Raw genomic sequence first — 22,149 nt, 5'->3', positions numbered from 1 at the left:
TGCTTTACTTGCCAAATGGCCATTTTTTTTTGCAAGAAGGCAAGACTTCCCTTTTACCAGCTCTGGTGGAAGGGGGCCTCAGTGCAAATGTAAAATATGTGCCAACGCCAGCCCCCTTTTGACACAGCTTCGTAAAAGGGGCCTTTATGCCCTTATGCTCCTTCCAGAACACTTAGATCATCTTTGCAGAATCAGCTTGTGGTTCTCTCATTTTGGAGGATTGCCCTCCAATCACTCCGAGCAAGGTTGTTTACAGCGTCTGGTCCCAATCTGTGAAATACATTACCTCAAACTGTTTGGTTGGAACAATCGTTACCACTTTACAGGAAGCAATTGAAAGAGCTTTTTTTTATTGCTGCCTTTGGTACCTAATTTTCCCTCTCCTGTGCATCTGCCTGGTAGGGCCTGGATGGGTGATGATGGCGGCTCCTTGGAATCTGCAGACACTTTTTTGTTTGTTTGCTAACGTTTGGATTTTTCTTTTGTTTTTGTTCTTTTTTTCTCTTCTTTTTCTTTCTTGTCTAATATGATTGGTGTTTCTTTCCTTGTTGTATCTTTTATTGTTGTAAACCTCCTAACTTACTAATTTTGTGGGATACCAAATTTTAAATAAACTTGAGTAACACCCAGTTAACATCAATAATTAAGTGCCCACAACCAATTATTCATGTTAATTGGCACTCAGTAATAGTTATGTGCACATCTGGCTACACGCTATTCTATAACGCATGGTGCCTAACTCTAATAGTGCATGACTCAAAAGGGGTGTGCTCATGCGCGTGTCCGGGGTATTTTAAAAAGTTATTCACAGAATTATAGAATATGGCCTCAGTGCACCTAACTTGGGTGTCAGCATTTACACCAGGTTTCAGCAGGCGCAAGTCTGGTGCCTAAATTTAGGTGTGGGATCATGCTAAGTGCAATTATATAAAGGGTGTGCGCCGTTTATAGAATCACTTAATGCTGTTTTTTTCCGAGACTGAATTTTGAGCATCCCGCGGGAGGTGGTGGAGATGAAAATGGTAACGGAATTCAAAAATGCTTGGGATAAACATAAAGGAATCCTGTTCAGAAGGAAGGGATCCTCAGAAGCTTAGTGGAGATTGGGAGGCAGAGCCGGTGGGGGGAGGCGGAGCTAGTGGTTGGGAGGCAGGGCTAGTGCTGGGCAGACGTCTACGGTCTGTGCCCTGAAAATGGCAGATACAAATCAAAGTCAGGTATACACATAGAGTAGCACATATGAAATTATCTTGTTGGGCAGACTGGATGAACCATACAGGTCTTTCTTTGCCATCATCTACTATGATACTATTTACTGAATCCAGCCCTATATGAGTGTTAAACATAGTTAAGTTATAAGAATTGCTCTTAAAGGGCACCTTGCACAACTATCTGTTATTAGTTTTTCAAAAATATATACTAATTAATCTATGCACAATGAGAAATCCCTACTTAAATCAAAAATATCAGTGACAGTAGCACTGACTTTCTTCTGAGGGTAGCTGATTTGACTACCCATGATGTTTGATATTCTTTTAACAATAATCTTATTTTTCTCTTCTTCTTACTGTTTCCAATGAAATTGTAGCTATCTGGAAGTTTGATGGGGTAAGTTTTTTTTTTTTTTTTTGCTCTATTTTTAATGGTAGTCCAGCAGGTAAGGAGGACAGGAGCAAATCCCACTCTCTCCTGCTTTGGTGGCTCCTGCTGAAAAATGGCAGCCACAACTTCTAGAATGGAGCTATCATATCAAGTGTAGAGGACTTCTATTGTTGGGGTTGGGTCCTGGAGGGGGGATTGGAATAGCGGGTTGTATCTTGTGGAGGAGGCTTCTATTGTTGGAGTCAGGTCCAGTAAAGATGGGAATTGAGGGAAGAATGTGTATGTTTTAAAGATGATTCTAGCTTTGAACAGAAGCCAATGTAATTTGGAGAGTAATGGAGAAGCCCTGTCAAATTTTGAAGCTTTGAACTTATGCCTAGTGGCTATATTTAGGGTAGTCTGAAGCTTTTTGGTTAGAGATTCCTTGTTTCCTAAATAAATTGCATTGCCGTAGTCAACAAATGACAAATGAACATGTACTTTTGGTGTGAGCACTTCTGCTAGCTCAATGGCTGGTATAAATGCTCGTGCCTAACTGCTAGCATTCTATAACCTGCACATGCAAGTGCTGGGCATGTCCTGTCCCACCCATGTTCCTCCCAGGTTCACGCTCCCTTGCACTTACACACTTTGGATTTTACACGCACAGTTTATTGAATACTGACAGGGCAGTTATGCACATAATTGCTAATTATTTCCAATTACTGCCAATGAACACCAATTATTGCCAACAATTGGTTGTTCAAACCAATTAGAAGCTCATTAATCAATCAAATTATATGGTATCTGACAGCATTCCAACTTGCACAAGCAACTCTGGGTGTTGAATATACAGCACTGCACTCAAATTTATAGAATCAGAGGGGTGATGTGTTTAAATGATCATTTTCCAGTTATGAGGTATTCTGTACACATTTGCCAAGATATGATGACATGTACTTTGCTGGTGGGCATTCATATGGGTGAAATTTGGGCAGAGCATAGGTGGGGCAAATACTTACGTATGTAGGTTGTAAAATCCAATATCGGCCGATTTTCAAAGCAATTTAGGGGCCCTTTTACTAAGCCACATAAGCGTCTACACACACCCAACGCACGACAAAATGGAGTTACCACCCAGTTATCATGTGGCTATTGCTGTAATTTCATTTTTGGTGGGCATCCAATACACGTGACGAAAAATAATTTTTATTTTTGGACGTGCGCCAATTGGCATTTGACGTGCATAGGTCATTACCGCCCGGTTACCGTGTAAGACTTTACTGCTAGGTCAATGGCTGGCAGTAAGGTTGCAGACCCAAAATGGACGCACGACAATTTTGATTTTGCCGCATGTTCATTTTCGGCAAAAATAGAAAAAGGCCTTTTTTTTAAAAATGGATCAGCGTGCGCCCAAAACCCATGCCTATACTACCGCAAGCCGTTTTTCAGCACACTTTAGTAAAAGGACCCCTTAAGCAGACAAGAGCCTCTCCTGCCTGCTTAAATCAGTTCCTGCCGCCTAAGTGGAGATATTCAGTGGCACTTAACCGGAGAGTGCTATTGAATATCCCTGCAGACTGCCCAACGAAAAAGTGCACAGGAAAGGCAGCACTGGGGAGGATCCTGGGGTTATGTGGGTGGCAGCACTGATTATCGGGTCAGCACCCATATAACTAATTTTTTTCTAAAATCCTACTGATCCTCCTCCCGACCTCTCTAATACCCATTTTCTCCTACCCCCTGGCCTCATAATGGCATCTCTCAGGTAAGACCTTATCATTTGGCACAAATTCATTGAAGACTTCAACGGCAATCGGGGACAGTACCCAGTAGTGAAATCCACCTCTATACCGATGCTGCTGGTGTAGTAGGTTTTGACGTCTAATGTCATGGGGCCTGGTGTGCAGCAGAGTGGCCAAGGGCTTAGAAAGACTCGCTACTCATCAAAAACCTCACCTTCCTATCATTTTTTCCCGTTGTGGTTGACTTATCTGGGTTTGGCAACTCAGGGACAGATCAGACAATGAGGCGGTGGTCTCTGACATTAATAAAGGCAAGAGTAGACATTTCTACAATTTGTCAGATATCAGTTTATCACATATAGAGATAGGCCTGTTACAGAAATGTTTGATGTATGTTATTGGTAACTAGGTCTCATTGCTTAAAATGGGACCCGTACTAAAATAGAATGAGTTAGTGGTAAAATAACACAACAGTAGCACACGCTGCTAACTTCTCCCTCAATTGTACCTGAATGTAACTTGCTTTAAATTACTAAGAAAGGCATAAGCTAAATCTCATTTACCCTTACTCTCTCCAATAATATAACATCCATTTTCACAGAAAATACTTTATATAATTACCCCTTTAGAATGAGATGAATGAGGATTCATATTAGAGAATACATTCATTGGCATTATTATGCTTTTACTTGGTTGGTTTGTTTTTCTATCATTGTTCTAGGACACAAAAAAATTCTACAGTGCCATCTGATTCATTAATGATTGCATTAATTCAGCTAGTCAGCAGGTACAATTCATCAACTTTGTATACCTTTGTGTTCTATTTATGCCAAATGCATCTTCTCTGGAATTTAAATTATGAAGAGAAACTGGCTGACTAATCTGAATTTCTCAATTTATTCTTGTTCAATAAAAAGCTATTCATCAGTTTAAACTCTGCTGTGAGTTCGAATCAAATTTAAACCACCTGGGAGTAAACAAAATGGCTCTTCTTCCCAATCACGTCTACTCTGGATAAAAATAACAAACACATTTCAAAGGAGATCAGAATTCAGATTCTTTTGTCACTGGCTGCAAAAAGGACTGAACAGAAATGATTTAAGAGGAGAGCAATGGGTCCCATGGTACACTTTGGCTCTTGAATTTTTGGCCATAAATTGGTTCACACCAGTCTGAACAATGGAGTCTGAGGTATCATAAATCTTGTTCAGTGGTTGTAAATTCAATGCCGTTTTGCTAAATTATAGTACTAGGATAAAGCTTCCAGCAACCGTAAGCATTAAACAAGGCAGTCAAAACCAGTCTCATCTATAAACCATGCTTAGAAATTGAGGAGAAAGAAGTGAGATGTTAAAGAAAAAAAATAGGGGGGGGGGGACATAGCATGGCTATCTTGTACCATCTGGTCTTCCCTTGCGCCCATCTGCTGTCACAAACTCCCCCTCCCCCCTACTCAACATAAAATACAGACACAATATCTCTGGAGATCAAAGCAGCAGGTTTTATTCAAAATTCAAAGCAGGAACATACCTGAGCTAACAGTGTCAAAGCCCCATTTGTCTCAGTATCACATCAGCCTCACACTAGCATAATGTTCTACCCCCAGCCTAAACTCATAGGCTGACCTGATGCCCCCTCTATATAAGGCTCCTTAGGCCAGGATTAACCCAAACCAATGCATTCTACCCTCTGTTATTATATAGATATATTTGAAAACTTGCACAAATGGCTTCCATGCAAACTGCAGAAGAAAACCGGCAGAGTTGGAAGCAGCCTGTAGACTCCTCCTACCAATTTGAGCAGTGGTGGCTCTGGTTCCCCCTCACTTCCTCTCATTTCTCTTTTAGAAGACAACTTACAAGGATAAAAAAATGTCTCTTGGAACCTATAAAGTTAGCAGCTTTGAGAGGGCCCCTCTAAAATATTTTGGCCTTAGGCACATGCCTAGTTTGCCTATGCCTTAATCCTGCCCTGTGGCTCCCACCATTCTCTCAACAAGAAGCCCACACCAGTTTTGATTTCACTTAAACTAAATTTTTAGGGCATCTCTATTCTGCCATTCAGTCCATTATGTAAACACTGCCCTAAAAAGGCTTCAAAATAGCACATTATTGTGAACATGTTTATAATCACAAAGATAACGGTGCTGTTTGGTTGTCAGGATGTAGTCTAGATTGACGATTAACCAGGGTCAGGATAGGTATTTTCCTAAATTCCACTTTTAGGACCTTTGCCAGGTCATATCAATAATTTCAAGTTTAATAGCATAAGAACATAAGCACAAGAATGTCCATCATGCCCAGTATCCTGTTTCCTACAGTGGCCAATCCAGGTCATAAGTACCTCACAAGATCCCAAAAGAGTAAAAACAGATTTTATGCTACTTATCCCAGAAATAAGCAATAGATTTTCCCATGTCCATTTTAATAATGACTTATGGACGTTCTTTGTAGGAAGTTGTCCAAATCTTTTTAAACCCTGCTAAGCTAATTGGTTGTACCACATTCTTTATCAGTGAATTCCAGAGTTTAATTACACATTGAGTGAAGAAATATTTTCTCCAATTTGTTTATTGATATACTGTTTATTGGCAATCCATCTAAGGGGACTAGTTATGAATGCGTGGTACAAGGTGGGCGTTTACTGCATCTAGATTTACTATGGGGGGGTCACCAACCTACAATATCTCAGTACCAGAGTTTGCTGACTCCGATATAAAATGAATAATACTGCTTGTGAGTCATCCTGGTCTGCTATGCTGGGCTGCACCTTAAAGGGACAGCAATACTTCAAAAACGTTAGTCCCAAAGCCCGCCCCCACCCCAACCCCTTCCATGGCCATCTCATCAAATCAAGTCCCTCCAAAGGTGCCTCCAACCAAAAGCCCCCGAACTGAAGAGGCCCCACAACTGTTGAATTCCCAACCCAGAACTTCCCCTTCCAACTGGAAGACCCCTCCCTCCAAGGCTTGAAGCCCCTACACACTCCTCAACTCCAGAAGGCCCCCTTCGGCCTACCTTTGAAAATGTCTGGTCCCTAGCAAGCTGGGCAAAACTGATCTTCAGTCACTCCTCCCCTCACAGGCACCGGGTCCAAAATGGCATTGGCAACTCCAAGCAGTATTCTCATGGTACTACCACTAGGAGTCATGCTTATTTATAATGGTTTCTTTGCTGGTCCCTCTAAGATATGACCTTACAGCTCTGGACCCAGTGCTCCCAGGACTAAAAAATAACCCCAGCATTTTGCTTAAACAGAGTTTAACTGCCTGCCTTTAAAAGGAGCTAAAAAATCAGATCATATTACACCAATACTATATGAACTGCACCGGTTGCCCATTGAAAAATGGATATAATTCAAGATGTTGTGTCTTGTTTTTAAAGCCTTGAATTTGAATAGCCCTGAGTATCTATTTAAGAAGTTAATTAGGTACTCTTCTTCATGTGAGTTAAGGACCTCTCAGAATGGTTTTCTCAAATTGCCCATTTTGGACATTGTTAGAGTAACTTCAACTCGATTGTGGGTTTTTTCCTACAGTGGACCAGCTTTATGGAACTCATGGTTGCATTGCTTTTCTGACTGTTCTTTATATCATGGCTTTCATAAAGTACTGATGACTCTTCTATTTCAGCAACGTTTTAGTGGACTCTATAATTATATGATGTATTATAATTTTTTCAGTGCTAAAGCTCTTTTAAGATTTATTGATGTGTATTGTATATTTTTTTTGGTTGTAAACCACTGACACGTTATTGAGCGGTATATCAAACCAAAAAATCCAATCCAATCCTAAATTATCCTCCTTGACGATTACAAGAGGACCTTACAAGACTGGGAAACTGGTCGTCTGGTCGTCTAAATGGTGGTTGACGTTTAATGTGAGAAAGCGCAAAGTGATGCATGTGAGAAAGAGGAACCCGAATTATAGCTACGTCATTCAAGGTTCCATATTAGGAGCCACCGACCAAGAAAGGGATCTTGATGATACGTTGAAACCTTCCGTACAGTGTGCAGCGGTGGCTAAAAAATCAAATAGAATATTAGGTATTATTAGGAAAGGAATGGAAAACAAAAATGAGGACATTATAATGCCTTTGTATCGCTCCATGGTGAGACCACACCTCGAATATTGTGTTCAATTCTGCTCACCGCATCTCAAAAAAGATGTGGAGGGGCATTTTCAAAAGGGACGTCCAAGTTTTCATATGGACATCCTCGCAAATGTCCTGATGTAGGGGCGGGGAAACCCGTATTTTCAAAACAAGAAAATACCATCAGGGATATCCAAATCCTTAAATTTGGACGTCCCTAGATTTGGTCATCCCTAGACTTGGTCGTTTATGATTTTCGTCGATAATCGAAACCAAGACGTCCATCTCAGAAACGACCAAATGCAAGCCATTTGGTCATGGGAGGAGCCAGCATTTGTAGTGCACTGGTCCCCTTGACATGCCAGGACAGCAACCGGGCTCCCTAGGGGGCACTGCAGTGGACTTCACAAATTGCTCCCAGGTACATAGGTCCCTTACCTTGTGTGCTGAGCCCCCAAAACCCACTACCCACAACTGTACACCACTACCATAGCCCTTACGGGTGAAGGGGGGCACCTAGATGTGGGTACAGTGGGTTTCTGGTGGGTTTTGGAGGGCTCGCTGTTTCCTCCACAAATGTAACAGGTTGGGGGGGGGGGTATGGGCCTGGGTCCACCTGCCTAAAGTGCACTGCACCCACTAAAACTGCTCCAGGGACCTGCATACTACTGTGATGGACCTGAGTATGACATCTGAGGCTGGCAATCAATATTTTTAAAGATGTTTTTTGAGGGTGGGAGGGGGTTAGTGACCACTGGGGGAGTAAGGGGAGGTCATCCCCGATTCTCTCCGGTGGTCATCTGGTCATTTCAGGCACCTTTTTGTGCCTTAGTCGTAAGAAAAACACAACCAGGTAAAGTCGTCCAAGTGTTCATCAGGGATGTCCTTGTTTCTTTCGATTTTTGGGTCGAGGACGTCCAAGTGTTAGGCACGCCCATGTCCCGCCTTCGCTACACCTCCAATACGCCCCCTTGAACTTTGGCTGTCCCTGCGACGAAAAGCAGTTGGGGACGTTCAAAATCGGCTTTTGATTATATCGATTTGGATGACCCTGTGAGAAGGACGCCAATCTTCCGATTTATGTCGAAAGATGGGCGTCCTTCTCTTTCGAAAATGAGCCCAATAGTGGAATTAGAGAAGGGCGATGAAAATGATAAAGGGGATGGGACGACTTCCCTATGAGGAAAGGCTAAAGCAGCTAGGGCTCTTCAGCTTTGAGAAAAGACGGCTGAGGGGAGATATGATAGAGGTCTATAAAATAATGAGTGTAGTGGAACAGGTAGATGTGAACTGTCTGTTTACACTTTCCAAAAATACTAAGACTAGGGGATATGCAATGAAGCTAAAAAGTAGTAAATTTAAAACGAATCAGAGAAAATGTTTCTTCACTCAACGTGTAATTAAACTCTGGAATTTGTAGTCAGAGAATGTGGTAAAGTCGGTTAGCTTAGCAGAGTTTTAAAAAGGTTTAAACAGCATCCTAAAGGAAACATCCATAGACCATTATTAAAATGCACTTGGGGAAAATCCACTGGTTATTTCTGGGATAAGCAGCATAAAATGTTTTGTACTTTTTTGGGATCTTGCCAGGTATTTGTGACCTGGATTGGCCACTGTTGGAAACAGAATGCTGGGCTTGATGGACCTTTGGTCTGTCCCAGTAAGGCAATACTTATATAGTTATGTACATCTGAGTGCATAAACTGATGTTCTTAGTTCCATTATACACCTAAACTTAGGAGTCTAAAAATGGCTGCAACAGGGGCAGGTTTAAGGAGGGAAAAACATTTTCAGCACTTGGTATCTACAGTGGGGGAAATAAGTATTTGATCCCTTGCTGATTTTGTAAGTTTGCCCACTGACAAAGACATGAGCAGCCCATAATTGAAGGGTAGGTTATTGGTAACAGTGAGAGATAGCACATCACAAATTAAATCCGGAAAATCACATTGTGGAAAGTATATGAATTTATTTGCATTCTGCAGAGGGAAATAAGTATTTGATCCCCCACCAACCAGTAAGAGATCTGGCCCCTACAGACCAGGTAGATGCTCCAAATCAACTCGTTACCTGCATGACAGACAGCTGTCGGCAATGGTCACCTGTATGAAAGACACCTGTCTACAGACTCAGTGAATCAGTCAGACTCTAACCTCTACAAAATGGCCAAGAGCAAGGAGCTGTCTAAGGATGTCAGGGACAAGATCATACACCTGCACAAGGCTGGAATGGGCTACAAAACCATCAGTAAGACGCTGGGCGAGAAGGAGACAACTGTTGGTGCCATAGTAAGAAAATGGAAGAAGTACAAAATGACTGTCAATCGACAAAGATCTGGGGCTCCACGCAAAATCTCACCTCGTGGGGTATCCTTGATCATGAGGAAGGTTAGAAATCAGCCTACAACTACAAGGGGGGAGCTTGTCAATGATCTCAAGGCAGCTGGGACCACTGTCACCACGAAAACCATTGGTAACACATTACGACATAACGGATTGCAATCCTGCAGTGCCCGCAAGGTCCCCCTGCTCCGGAAGGCACATGTGACGGCCCGTCTGAAGTTTGCCAGTGAACACCTGGATGATGCCGAGAGTGATTGGGAGAAGGTGCTGTGGTCAGATGAGACAAAAATTGAGCTCTTTGGCATGAACTCAACTCGCCGTGTTTGGAGGAAGAGAAATGCTGCCTATGACCCAAAGAACACCGTCCCCACTGTCAAGCATGGAGGTGGAAATGTTATGTTTTGGGGGTGTTTCTCTGCTAAGGGCACAGGACTACTTCACCGCATCAATGGGAGAATGGATGGGGCCATGTACCGTACAATTCTGAGTGACAACCTCCTTCCCTCCGCCAGGGCCTTAAAAATGGGTCGTGGCTGGGTCTTCCAGCATGACAATGACCCAAAACATACAGCCAAGGCAACAAAGGAGTGGCTCAGGAAGAAGCACATTAGGGTCATGGAGTGGCCTAGCCAGTCACCAGACCTTAATCCCATTGAAAACTTATGGAGGGAGCTGAAGCTGCGAGTTGCCAAGCGACAGCCCAGAACTCTTAATGATTTAGAGATGATCTGCAAAGAGGAGTGGACCAAAATTCCTCCTGACATGTGTGCAAACCTCATCATCAACTACAGAAGACGTCTGACCGCTGTGCTTGCCAACAAGGGTTTTGCCACCAAGTATTAGGTCTTGTTTGCCAGAGGGATTAAATACTTATTTCCCTCTGCAGAATGCAAATAAATTCATATACTTTCCACAATGTGATTTTCCGGATTTAATTTGTGATGTGCTATCTCTCACTGTTACCAATAACCTACCCTTCAATTATGGGCTGCTCATGTCTTTGTCAGTGGGCAAACTTACAAAATCAGCAAGGGATCAAATACTTATTTCCCCCACTGTACTTTAGAATCTTAAATCTTGGCAAAAAAAGAAAAAATGGCAGAAGTAAAGTTATGTCAATAACTTTTAGGTCCCTAAATTTAGGTGAATTCTTAGCTGAAAACTTATGCCTATAAGTTTGGTTGAAAATTGGTAAGCAATTTAGGACCAGATTTACTAAGGTGTGCTATTAAGTTATTATGCATTAACACTTTAATTAATGTTATTTATCATGTTTTATGCAATGTGTGATAACATCATTAGTGTATGTTAACACAGAAACACATTTTAGTAAAAAGCCTTTAGGGGTATAGCTTGGGTTCCTCAATTTATGAGTTCAGCTTTTTCAATATTATTCTCATGCTAATTTTTCTCTATGTATAGGTGACTGGGTGGGGAATTTGTAGCTGTGGACTTGAATTTTTCTGGGTTATCTTGGTAAGCAACCTAACTAGCGAATTTGGAATTTAGTTATTTTTGGATCAGGCTTTCATAGAGCCCTGGTTCACCTCTGATTTTCCTTTACAGTGTCTTTTCTGTCTTGTTCTTCTGACAGTTTGGGCAGGGAGGCTGTGTCGGATAATACTTTTTGGACATGATTATTATTTTATTCTTGCCCCTGATTAAGAAATACAGTTGCCTCAGTCTATTTATTCAGATTTTATAACATTATAGGTGATATATTTTTTTGATGTTTAATACATTGTATGGGTCATCTGAATGTAATACTGTGAATTGGAAAAAAGCTCTTACTGAGGGAGAACAAAATATCAGTGTTATCCTGGATAATGGTTTCAGGTTTATTAAAAACTTGCTATCCCGCACATCTATAAAAATACATCTATGAGATGTAGAGCTATAGCTAAAGAGAATAGAAGAAAAAAGACAAGGGGGGAATAGTAAGGGAGGGGAGAAACAGAACTCCATTGTTGATAGAAAGATGATATTAGTAGACAAGGAAGGGTATATGACTGACCAGCAGGCCTTTCTTCAGGGACATATGGATCTAGGGACATAGGACTAGATATCGTGCCTCGATATCTACTCAGAAATCAAAGCATCAAACATATAAATGGCAAGTGACCGACTCACCTGCAAATGCGCAATCCAGACTTCCCACTCTGTCCCGCTCTCGCGTCAAGACGTCATGACGTCAGAGGGCGGAACAGAGAGGGAAACAGAATCAGACTGTCAGACGCCGCTGCTGCCGCCTGGAAACTAACATCGCGCGAACCAACCTCCACCCTCCCCCCATCCCCGCTGCCGCTCCCACCCCCCTCCGTATCGTGCCCCCTGCACTGACCTGACAGCGCCTCTCACCTCCGTGTGGAAGCACTGCAGGCAGGTGAGGCCAGGGGAGAGAGGAGGGCTGCAATACTCGCCCGTTTTTACGGGCTTAACTGCTAGTATTCTATAAAGTATGCTTTAATTTAGGCATATGTTATAGAGTACACCAAGGGCTACTCCGCGCAACTAAATTTAGTCGTGGTCAATTACGCCAATTAAAACCTGGTGTAAATCCAGAGCCTAAATTAGGCACAGAGTGAATGTATTCTATAAAAACACACATAGATTTTAGAAACGCCCATGACCTGTTATGGAATACACTTTGATTTCTGCATGGAAATCAAGGCGCAATAAATAGAATCCTGGGGATAATGGGATATATGGATCTAAAGACTTCATCTCCCCAGTTTATTTGCTCATAGGCAGTGTACTTTAATTACTCTAACTAGAATATCTTTGTCCAGTAAGACTAGCGCTTTATTCAGAAGAGTAAAAAATCCTCGGCACATAAGAGTAGTTTAACCTTCAGATTGTGAAACACAACAACAGTGTTGATTATATTCTATTCAGTTTTGGAGGCTTCCTGCCTGATGTAGTCCTGACTCCATCAGGCTCATGTAGCTATTATGAATGTCAGATGTTGCTTAGTAACAGCAATCAAAATTAGAGAAAAATGGTGGAAGGTCTATTTTGCAGACAAGAGGTGAGATTATTTTGCAGGCTCCAGGATACTGTGGGTATTAACTATGGAGACAAAAATGATTTGTTTCAGGCTTTTCGGTCCCGTTTTTAGCGCCATCAATTTCTATGGGGACAAACTTCAGTTTAGCGCACCTCTGATAAGTGCAAGATTCATTTTTATGCATGGTTTAAGACCGCTCCTCTGCAGGAAAAACTCCGCATAAGCACATGCACGGAATATGGAAGCCGATTGGCACGTGACAAAGGGGCGGTAAATTTGAAATCTCGTTGGTTAACTGCCACAGGCAAAATAAGTGAAAGCTGTTAGAGTGTACATTGGAGTCGTCGTCATCATCGCGCAACTGTAAGATTTTAACACTGGCTGAACGAATAGAAGTTCTTAAAAAATTAGAAAATGATTTTCTCCTGGACCTGTCAAACCTAAAACCCACACCCTCAAACACAAGGCCTGGAGGTCTGGTGCACTTCCAGGCCCCCCATCCCGACAGAGCAGACCCGCCCAGCCTGGACAGACCTGACCTGATGACCCCCTCAATGGAAGATGAAATAATGACCCCCCTGTCTCTTGACAGAAAAAAAACCTTCCTTGTGGTCTAGAACCTCCCCCCCTTACCCCAATCCATCCCCCTTACCCCAAACCTGACCCACCTACCTCCGACAGAATAGACCTCCCTGGTGTTCAGCATCCCCCTTACCCAACCTGACACCCCCCAATAGAAGAAAAGGGATGACTGTCTGGTATTCCAGCGCCCCCCCTTACCCCTCCCACATCTTTGACGATGAGGAGGTAGTAGCACTCCCTCCACATTCCAGCGCCACCTCCAAACTGCACATATGTGAATTGCCCTAGGAAGAAAGATGCCCTGCAAATATCCCTGAGAAGTACAGTGGTAAAGGTGTTCCCCAAGGAATGATAGAAGCCTGAAATTGTGCTATAGAGGAGTTTATATAATTGTGGTAAACATAACTGAAGTTAGACTGCCTGTTGGAGAAGTTAAATAAAAGTTGAGGCTTGTTATTAAACCTTTGAAGTAACTTGTGGTTCCTGGACTGAAGAGCTGAGTGGAACTTGGAACTGGAAAAGTGTCTCCCAAACCCCCAGATCACTATTCCGGATCTCGGACCCATCCCAGCTTGACTGTAAGTGGACTGGAAATGAAGTGTGTGCTGAGTGGCCTGAGAATGAGCGAAGATGGTGAAGTTTCTGACTCAGGGCCAGAGCTAGCGAATGGGTGAGACCGGGTTACACACACTTTAGTAAACATCCCCTATGAACATCCCTCATGTTTTGAAAATGTAATAATAATAATAATAATAATAAAAGACTTTAATTAAAAACTAAATCTAACTTTGTAGAATGATACAGGTTTATTTAGTTCCAGAAAAACTGTTGGGATGTTTATGTAATCAATGGTATTGTGCACGAATCAGATCCACTCTTTCCAGGGAGACAGCTATAGCCATATTCTGTGGCGATATTAGCAGCTATTTGCAAATTTAAAAAAAAAATTCTGCTGGAACTAGCTTACTGACCTTAATAAAGTGTTTGGAAAATTCCACTATGATCAAATTAAACACGAACACAGCTGGGACTGCACTTAATCTTGTCATGAATATGAAGATGTTGGCCCAACTATATTTTACCAAGCACAGACATCATTTGTAAGGATGTGCTTTTGTTGTAAACAAAATGGTATATATATTAACACAAATTTCCTATACCATGAATCTATGGAAACAAAAGGAAAACACTTTGCTCATTTTTTTCTTACACTTCCTTTAAGCTCGCCCCACATTCTTACCCGGCCAGTTAAACTCACAAATTAAAGTTTAAAAAAGTCCCTACCTTCTATGCAGAGAACTTCAACCCTATTCTGTACTGTTTTCTTTTTTTCCAGACTGAATGCATGTCCCTGCATTTAGGGGTTCTTTTACTAAGGTGTGCCAAAAAATGGCCTGCTGTGGTGTAGATGCATGTGTTGAATGCAAGCAGGTCCATTTTTCAGCGCACCTGCAAAAAAGGCCTTTTTGGGGGGCCAGAAATGGACATGCGGCAAAATAAAAATTGGCGCTCATCCATTTTGGGCCTGAGACCTTACTGCCACCCATTGATCTAGCGGTAAAGTCTCACAAGTTAACCATACAGTAATGGTCTACACGCATACAATGCCGATTACCGTATGGTTAGCGCCACGTGCCAGAAATTTTCTGGCGCGCCTAGTGGATGCATGTAAAAAATTAAATTACTGCCTGGGCCTCATGGTAGCCGGGCGGTAGTTCAAAATTGATGCACGTAGGAAATGCATACATGCCCACGCGGCTTAGTAAAAGGGCCCCTAATTTATTTTTGTGTTTATTTAATTTCTTATATATCGCCTGCAAGCCCAGAAACTATCAAATCAGTGTACATTTAGGTACAGTAGATATTTTTCTGTCTTTGGAGGGCTCACTCCCTATGTTTGTACCTGAGACAATGGAGGATTAACCCTAAAATTCTATAAAGTTACACACCCAAATTTATGCTTAATGCACACATTTGTGTACGCAAGTTATAGAATAAGGTGAGTTGTGTGTGTAACTTAATTTATTAATAAAGAGCCAAATTGGTGTTAATGAGTAATAAGAGGCCATAAATGGCCTTAATTAGCACTAACTGGAATCCATTAGGCTACGCACACAACTGCCCTTAGTTGGTATTCTAGAAGTTTGGCACGCAATATCAATCACATTACTTTACATTACATCAAGAACTTCTATTACGCAATAACCTGATGAGTTCCATGCGGATAACTTTGAGGGGAATAATCGAACGGCGCCGGCAAAATAGATTGTTGGCAATCTATTTTGGCGGCGCTGCAAACAGCTGGCTGAACCGTATTATTGAAAAAGATGGCCGGCCATCTTTTCTTTCGATAATATGGTTTGGCCCGGCCAAATGCCAGAGTTCGCCGGGTTTGAGATGGTCGGTTTTGTTTTTCAGCGATAATGGAAAAAAATGCTGGCAATCTCAAACCCAGCGAAATCCAAGGCATTTGGTTGTGGGAGGAGCCAGCATTTGTATTGCACTGGTCCCCCTGACATGCCAGGACACCAACCGTGCACCCTAGGGGGCACTTCTAAAAATTAAAAAAATATATACAAATATCTCCCAGGTGCATAGCTCCCTTACCTTGGGTGCTGAGCCCCCCAAATCCCCCCCCAAAACCCATTCCCCACAACTCTATACCACGACCATAGTTCTTATGGGTGAAGGGGGGCACTTACATGTGGGTACAGTGGGTTTGGAGGGCTCAGCACTTACCACCACACGTGTAACAGGTAGGGGGGGATGGGCCTGGGTCCGCCTGCCTGAAGTCCACTGCAACCAACAAAAACTGTTCCAGGGACCTTTATACTGCTGTCAGGGAGCTGGGTATGACATTAGAGTCTTTTCAGGGTATCTACACAGATACAAACTTCAATGTCATCTCTAAGAAACAAACTTTTTCTTAATAGCTATTCCTCAATATCATTTATGAAAATTTATAAAAGAACAGACCAAGGGCTGATTCCTGTGGCACACCATTAATATTGCCCCTTTCCTCAGAATGGATACTATTTATCACTATACTTTTTGACTCCCACTCATCCAGTTTCTAAAGTGGTCACCATTTTAGGGCCCAAGTCAAGGTACTCAATTTATTTACAGAATAAGTAGTTTATATGGAACAGTGTGAAAGGCCTTACTAAATTCCAAGTGCACTCTCTTCTAAATACAACTCTAGTCACCCAATCAAAAACATTGATCAGATTGATTTGAGAAGACCTACTGTATCTCAAATCTGTAATCCATCAGGCTAAGGTGGAGGATTGGCTGTATGGGGGGGGGGGGGGGCAGTATTTTATTTTATTGTGGAATTTAAACTTTGATTGCAACTTGCCTCAGGTGTTCTTTCAGTGAAGCATGTAGTAAAATGGAACTAAATAAATTGTGTTATCCTCTGTTTCAGCAACAATTCCATTAATTTACTAACCACTGGGGTGAGACTAACTGGTCTGTAGTTGCCAGTTGTACCTTTTCCTCTGAATTGTTACTTTCCCTCTTTTGCACTTCCTCCTGTCACTAACATCTAATAAAATTCTTGATCTCTCCTTTTATGTATTAACTGGGGATGGGGGTGTATAACATTTATATCTTCATTTTCCTGACTACCTTTTAAGCTTCTTTTGCACTGCTTTTCTATGTCTTCTAGATTCTTCCATCCAGCTAAAGATTCCTTGAGCCATTCCATAAGTACATAAGTGTTGCCATACTGGGAAAGGCCAAAGGTCCATCAATCCCAGCATCCTGTTTCCAACAGTGGCCAATCCAGGTCACAAATACCTGGCAAGATCCCAAAAAAGTACAAAACAGAAATAAGCAGTGGATTTTCCCCAAGTCCATTTTAATAATGGTCTATGGACTTTTCCTTTAGGAAGCTGTTCAAACCTTTTTTAAACCCCGTTAAGCTAACTGACTTTACCACATTCTCTGCAACAAATTCCAGAGTTCAATTACACATTGAGTGAAGAAACATTTTCTCTGATTTGTTTTAAATTTACAAGATCCCCAAAAAAGTACAGAACATTTTATACTGCTTATCCCAGAAATAGTGGATTTTTCCCAAGTCCATTTAATAATAGTCTATGGACTTTTCCTTTATGTACTTATGTATTCCGTCCTCTTAAAGTTAGAGTTCTTTAAGTGTAGGGCCCTTATAGCACCACGTGGTAGAAAATATTTTCAACCCCATATTTTGATTGCATGCCAAAAATGGAATTACCGCCCGGGCACAGTGGTAGTGCCAATTTGACGTGCATAGGCACGTAGGCACCTACGCACCTTTGTAAAAGGGCCCCTTTGTGTATAATTCAGTTATCACAAATTGGAGTTGCAAAGTACTTCCAGGCAGTGGTGTGCTGGTAAATTTTAACAACAGGCTTTCTCCCTGGTCCACCTCGGCGCCCCCCCTGTCCACCTCGGCGACCCCACATCCACCTCTGCGCCCCCCCCCCAAAAAAAATTGCAGAGCTGGCTATACCCCGGGGGGGGGGGGGCGGCGGCGGCCAACACATTACTCTCTCCAGGAAAAAAAATTTAAATGATCTCAGGTTCCAATCTAATTCATGTTTAATATGGGATAAAATGCCATAAATAAGTAAATAAACATAAACTTTTAACGTTCAGCACCTGATTCTCAAAGTGGACATATTCCAAACACTATAATGAAAATAAAATTATTTTTTTTCTACCTTTGTTGTCTAGTGACTTTGTTTCTCTGATCATGCAGGTCCAGTATCTGATTCTGCTGCTCTCTATCTGTTCCCTTGACTCCGTTTCCAGGGCTTCCTTTCCATTTATTTCTTTTCTTTCCTCCTTTCTTCTTCATTTCTGGTCCTCCGCATACTTGACTGTACAGTGGATCCAGCTTCTGCCTATTTTCTCCATCCATGTGCAGTTTCTCTCCTCACTTCCTTTTCCCTCATCTAATCTCCTTCCTCTATCTTCCCTCCATGTCCAGAATTTCTCTTGCTCTCCCCGCCATCCATGTCCTGAAACTCTCCTCTCTCCCCTGCCCCTCTCTATCCATCCATACCCAACAATTCTCTTCTCTCCCCTGCCCCCTCTGCCCATCCATGCCCAGCAATTCTCTCCTCTGCCCATCCATGCCCAGCAATTCTCTCCCCTGCCTCCCTCTGCCCATCCATGCCCAGCAGTTCTCTCCCCTGCCGCTCTCTGCCCATCCATGCCCAGCAATTCTCTCCCCTGCCTCCCTCTGCCCATCCATGCCCAGCAGTTCTCTCCCCTGCCTCCCTCTGCCCATCCATGCCCAGCAATTCTCTCCCCTGCCCATCCATGCCCAGCAGTTCTCTCCCCTGCCGCCCTCTGCCCATCCATGCTCAGCAATTCTCTCCCCTGCCTCCCTCTGCCCAGCAGTTCTCTCCCCTGCCTCCCTCTGCCCATCCATGCCCAGCAGTTCTCTCCCCTGCTGCCCTCTGCCATCCATGCCCAGCAGTTCTCTCCCCTGCCTCCCTCTGCCCATCCATGCCCAGCAGTTCTCTCCCCTGCTGCCCTCTGCCCATCCATGCCCAGCAGTTCTCCTCCCTCCCCTGCCCTCCCGCTTCCATCCATGTGTAGCGATGTCCTTCGCCCCCCATCCTCCCCTGCCGCTCCCATCCATCCGTTAATTACCTGCCTCGAAGCGCCGCATTATCTAAAGCCTGCCTGCTGCCCGTCTCCAGCTGCCTGCCTTCCCTGCTTGCTTCTCAGGAGTTGGTTCGCGCCCTTAGTCCCGCCACGGGAAAATGAAATGACGTCAGAATGACATCAGAAGGCGGGACTAAGGCGCGAACCAACTCCTGAGAAGCAAGCAGGGAAGGCAGGCAGCTGGAGACGGGCAGCAGGCAGGCTTTAGATAATGCGGCGCTTCGAGGCAGGTAATTAACGGACGGATGGGAGCGGCAGGGGAGGATGGGGGGGTGAAGGACATCGCTACACATGGATGGAAGCGGGAGGGGAGGTAAGCATGGCGCCCTCCTGCCATGCTTACCTCGTGCAGTGGAGCCGGCTCGCCCCATACAACAACCGGCTCGCAAGAGCTGTCAAAATTTAACAAGCGGTTCTTGCGAGCCGGTGCAAGCCGGCTCCAGCACACCACTGCTTCCAGGGCTCATTTAATGGCAACTTCCTGCCTCATCTTGAACACTACTGCATGCTAATTGGCTTTTTTAAAGACACAATCAATTTAGACAGCACACAACTTAGTTTAATGCTGTGATTTAGTAACTCCTATTTTCTGTTCTGTACAAGATGGTTGTTTTAGTTAATATGTTTAAACTGTCTAAATGAAAAGCTAAAACAAGGACACTTCTCAGCACAGTTTATATTTTAACTGCTTACCTTTTCCAAATCCAAGTTCAAGGTGAGATACAAGCTAATTTGTACCTGAGGTGATGGAGGGTAAATAAAAAACTTGACCAGGTTTGCAATGAGCCTCACTGAAGAATTTGAATCCTGGCATCTGTGGGTCACAACCTGCTTTTCTAATCATTAAGCTTTTCCTTCAGTTTGTTTGTCTTTTGGTTGTTCTTTGAAATTACAAGAATCAGAACCAGCATTGGAATGTTATATGACCATTTTAAAAGAGCATATATTGTTTTTCAGATCCTCAAATATTATTGATATATATGCCAAATAACAAGTATGGTGGAATGATGTGGAGGGAGAAAATGGCTTAGGCTTGGCCCATTAGTTCTAGTAAATTTAGAAAAGAAAATAGATCTTTACAAAAAATGTTTTAAGTCTGGTCAATGATATGCTGGAGGGTGTTTCCAGGAGCCTTCAAAAGTCATTGTTCAGTTATTTAGAAATCGTTAGTTTCATAGGCAAAGTTCACATGGCCTGCAGCTAACAGTTTTAGTGTGAGCTAAATGGTAAGACATCCATAGAAATATAATGGGCATCATATCATATGTGCCTCAATGCTCAGAAGCAAATGCGGGCATTAGAGGCCATTAGCGCCAGACTAGAGCCCACATTTGCTGTTGTGGAAAGCTCAGAGCTGGTGAGTGTGTGAAATAACGAGATTGCTGGCTCTGGGCGCAATGAGTATGCAAATGTTTATGCGCAGATCTATGATCCGTGCTCAAAATTGTGTACCCAATTTTGTTCGACCCGTACAAATCCAGCAGTAAGTTACACATGAAAGTAGGAGCGATATCTGTGTTTTCCCCATGATCTGCCCTTGTGTACTCCCCTTGTAAATATGCTGTATACAATATAGTCATGTATTTACAGAATAGTGCTTAAGCAGCATACCTGTAGCACTGCTTTTATTCAAATTTGATCATATTGCTAATATTCTCACATTTATGAGGGATGTAAATAGGATTAAAAGCAACATTCCAAAGGGTGGAAATGCTTTATAATAGTGACAATTACTCCAGCATAGAAATGTATTATGCAATTGGCTACTTACTACAGAAATGAGCTAGATTAATTTAATGTCGGAAGTAATAGAATTAGAAAACCTGACAGCAGAAAGTAAAACAAGCAGGTTGACAATTGTATTTAATAAATAGAGCCATTTTATTTAACAACTTCCAGTGGAGAAGAGAGATTGACTCTACACAGTAGATTCAAGCTGCATGGAAAGTTGGAATTGTGATTAATCCAGTATTAAGCGAGACAGTGTTGACTCTTAAATGTGAGATGTCTTTTTTCTTGATTGTTAGATCGATTCACTTCATGTGCTATGAAGGTGTTTTGCTCATCTGATACCTTTTGCATGAGATGATATTGTGCCATTAACAAAAAAATGTATAGTATGTGTCCTGTTATAGAATCATATTCCATGTGTGTAGCTGAGTGGTTTAATTTTGGACAGCATTTTTCCTGGATACAGCTAAACAAATAAATCCCTTTCAATATTGGCTTGTGAGTGACTACAAAAATAACATGTGAATTCCTCCTGTGGAGCTGGGTTTGGTGTTTCAGTTATCAATACAAAAAATACATGTGATGATATTTTTCCTGGTTGGATAGGCTAAAAGTCACTATAGATATTTGAAAACTCAGGACATTGAAGAATTCATATTTTAAGTGACTAGGTAAAAAGGGTTAATCTACGAATAACCAGTTGGAATAGTATTAAAATGGAAATGATTTAAAAGTTATAATGATTTTCTACTAAATAGAAATGTTACAGAATGAAAAAGATGCAAAATTTCCATATTTATACTGAGTCTATTTTAGCTATACCCAGAAGTTACTTGATATTCCTTCTTATCATGTGATTTGCTTTGATGAGCGTATAAGTAAGATTTTTTACATTGCTGGTCCAGTTTACCGGAATAAGTTGCCAATACGAATAAGGACTATTACAAATATTAAAAGAATTTAAGAAAGAGCAGCTGGCGTAATGAATAATGATTTAGTACTTGTTTCAGGATTTTGATTTTGAAGATATTTTGTAGCTTTGCTTGTATGATTTTGTTTTTAAATTATACATGTGATTATGTAATCCGCTGAGAACTTTGGATCTAGTGGAATAAAAGTTTTAAGTAAATATATAAACAAACTTCTGTAATAGTAGCATTTATGGCCTTGTATAGCAATAGTTGAATTTCATTATTATTTTAATTTGTACATTTATATTTCCAACAATAGACTAGTGCATTGATAAATCTATGGATACCTTTTACTCTAAGGTAGCATCACAGATCCCCCCCCTCACTATGTCCAATTGTGATTGACAAAAGCCTGACATTTATTAGAGATGTGAATGCAATCACATAGCTGAACTTTCAGCTGCTGATAAATGCTAAGCAGAATAAGCATCCCCT

The sequence above is a fragment of the Microcaecilia unicolor genome, chromosome 2, assembly GCF_901765095.1.
Source record: "Microcaecilia unicolor chromosome 2, aMicUni1.1, whole genome shotgun sequence".
Taxonomy (NCBI): Eukaryota; Metazoa; Chordata; class Amphibia; order Gymnophiona; family Siphonopidae; genus Microcaecilia; species Microcaecilia unicolor.
The sequence above is the reverse complement of the archived record's forward strand: the minus strand, read 5'-3'. Positions refer to the sequence as shown.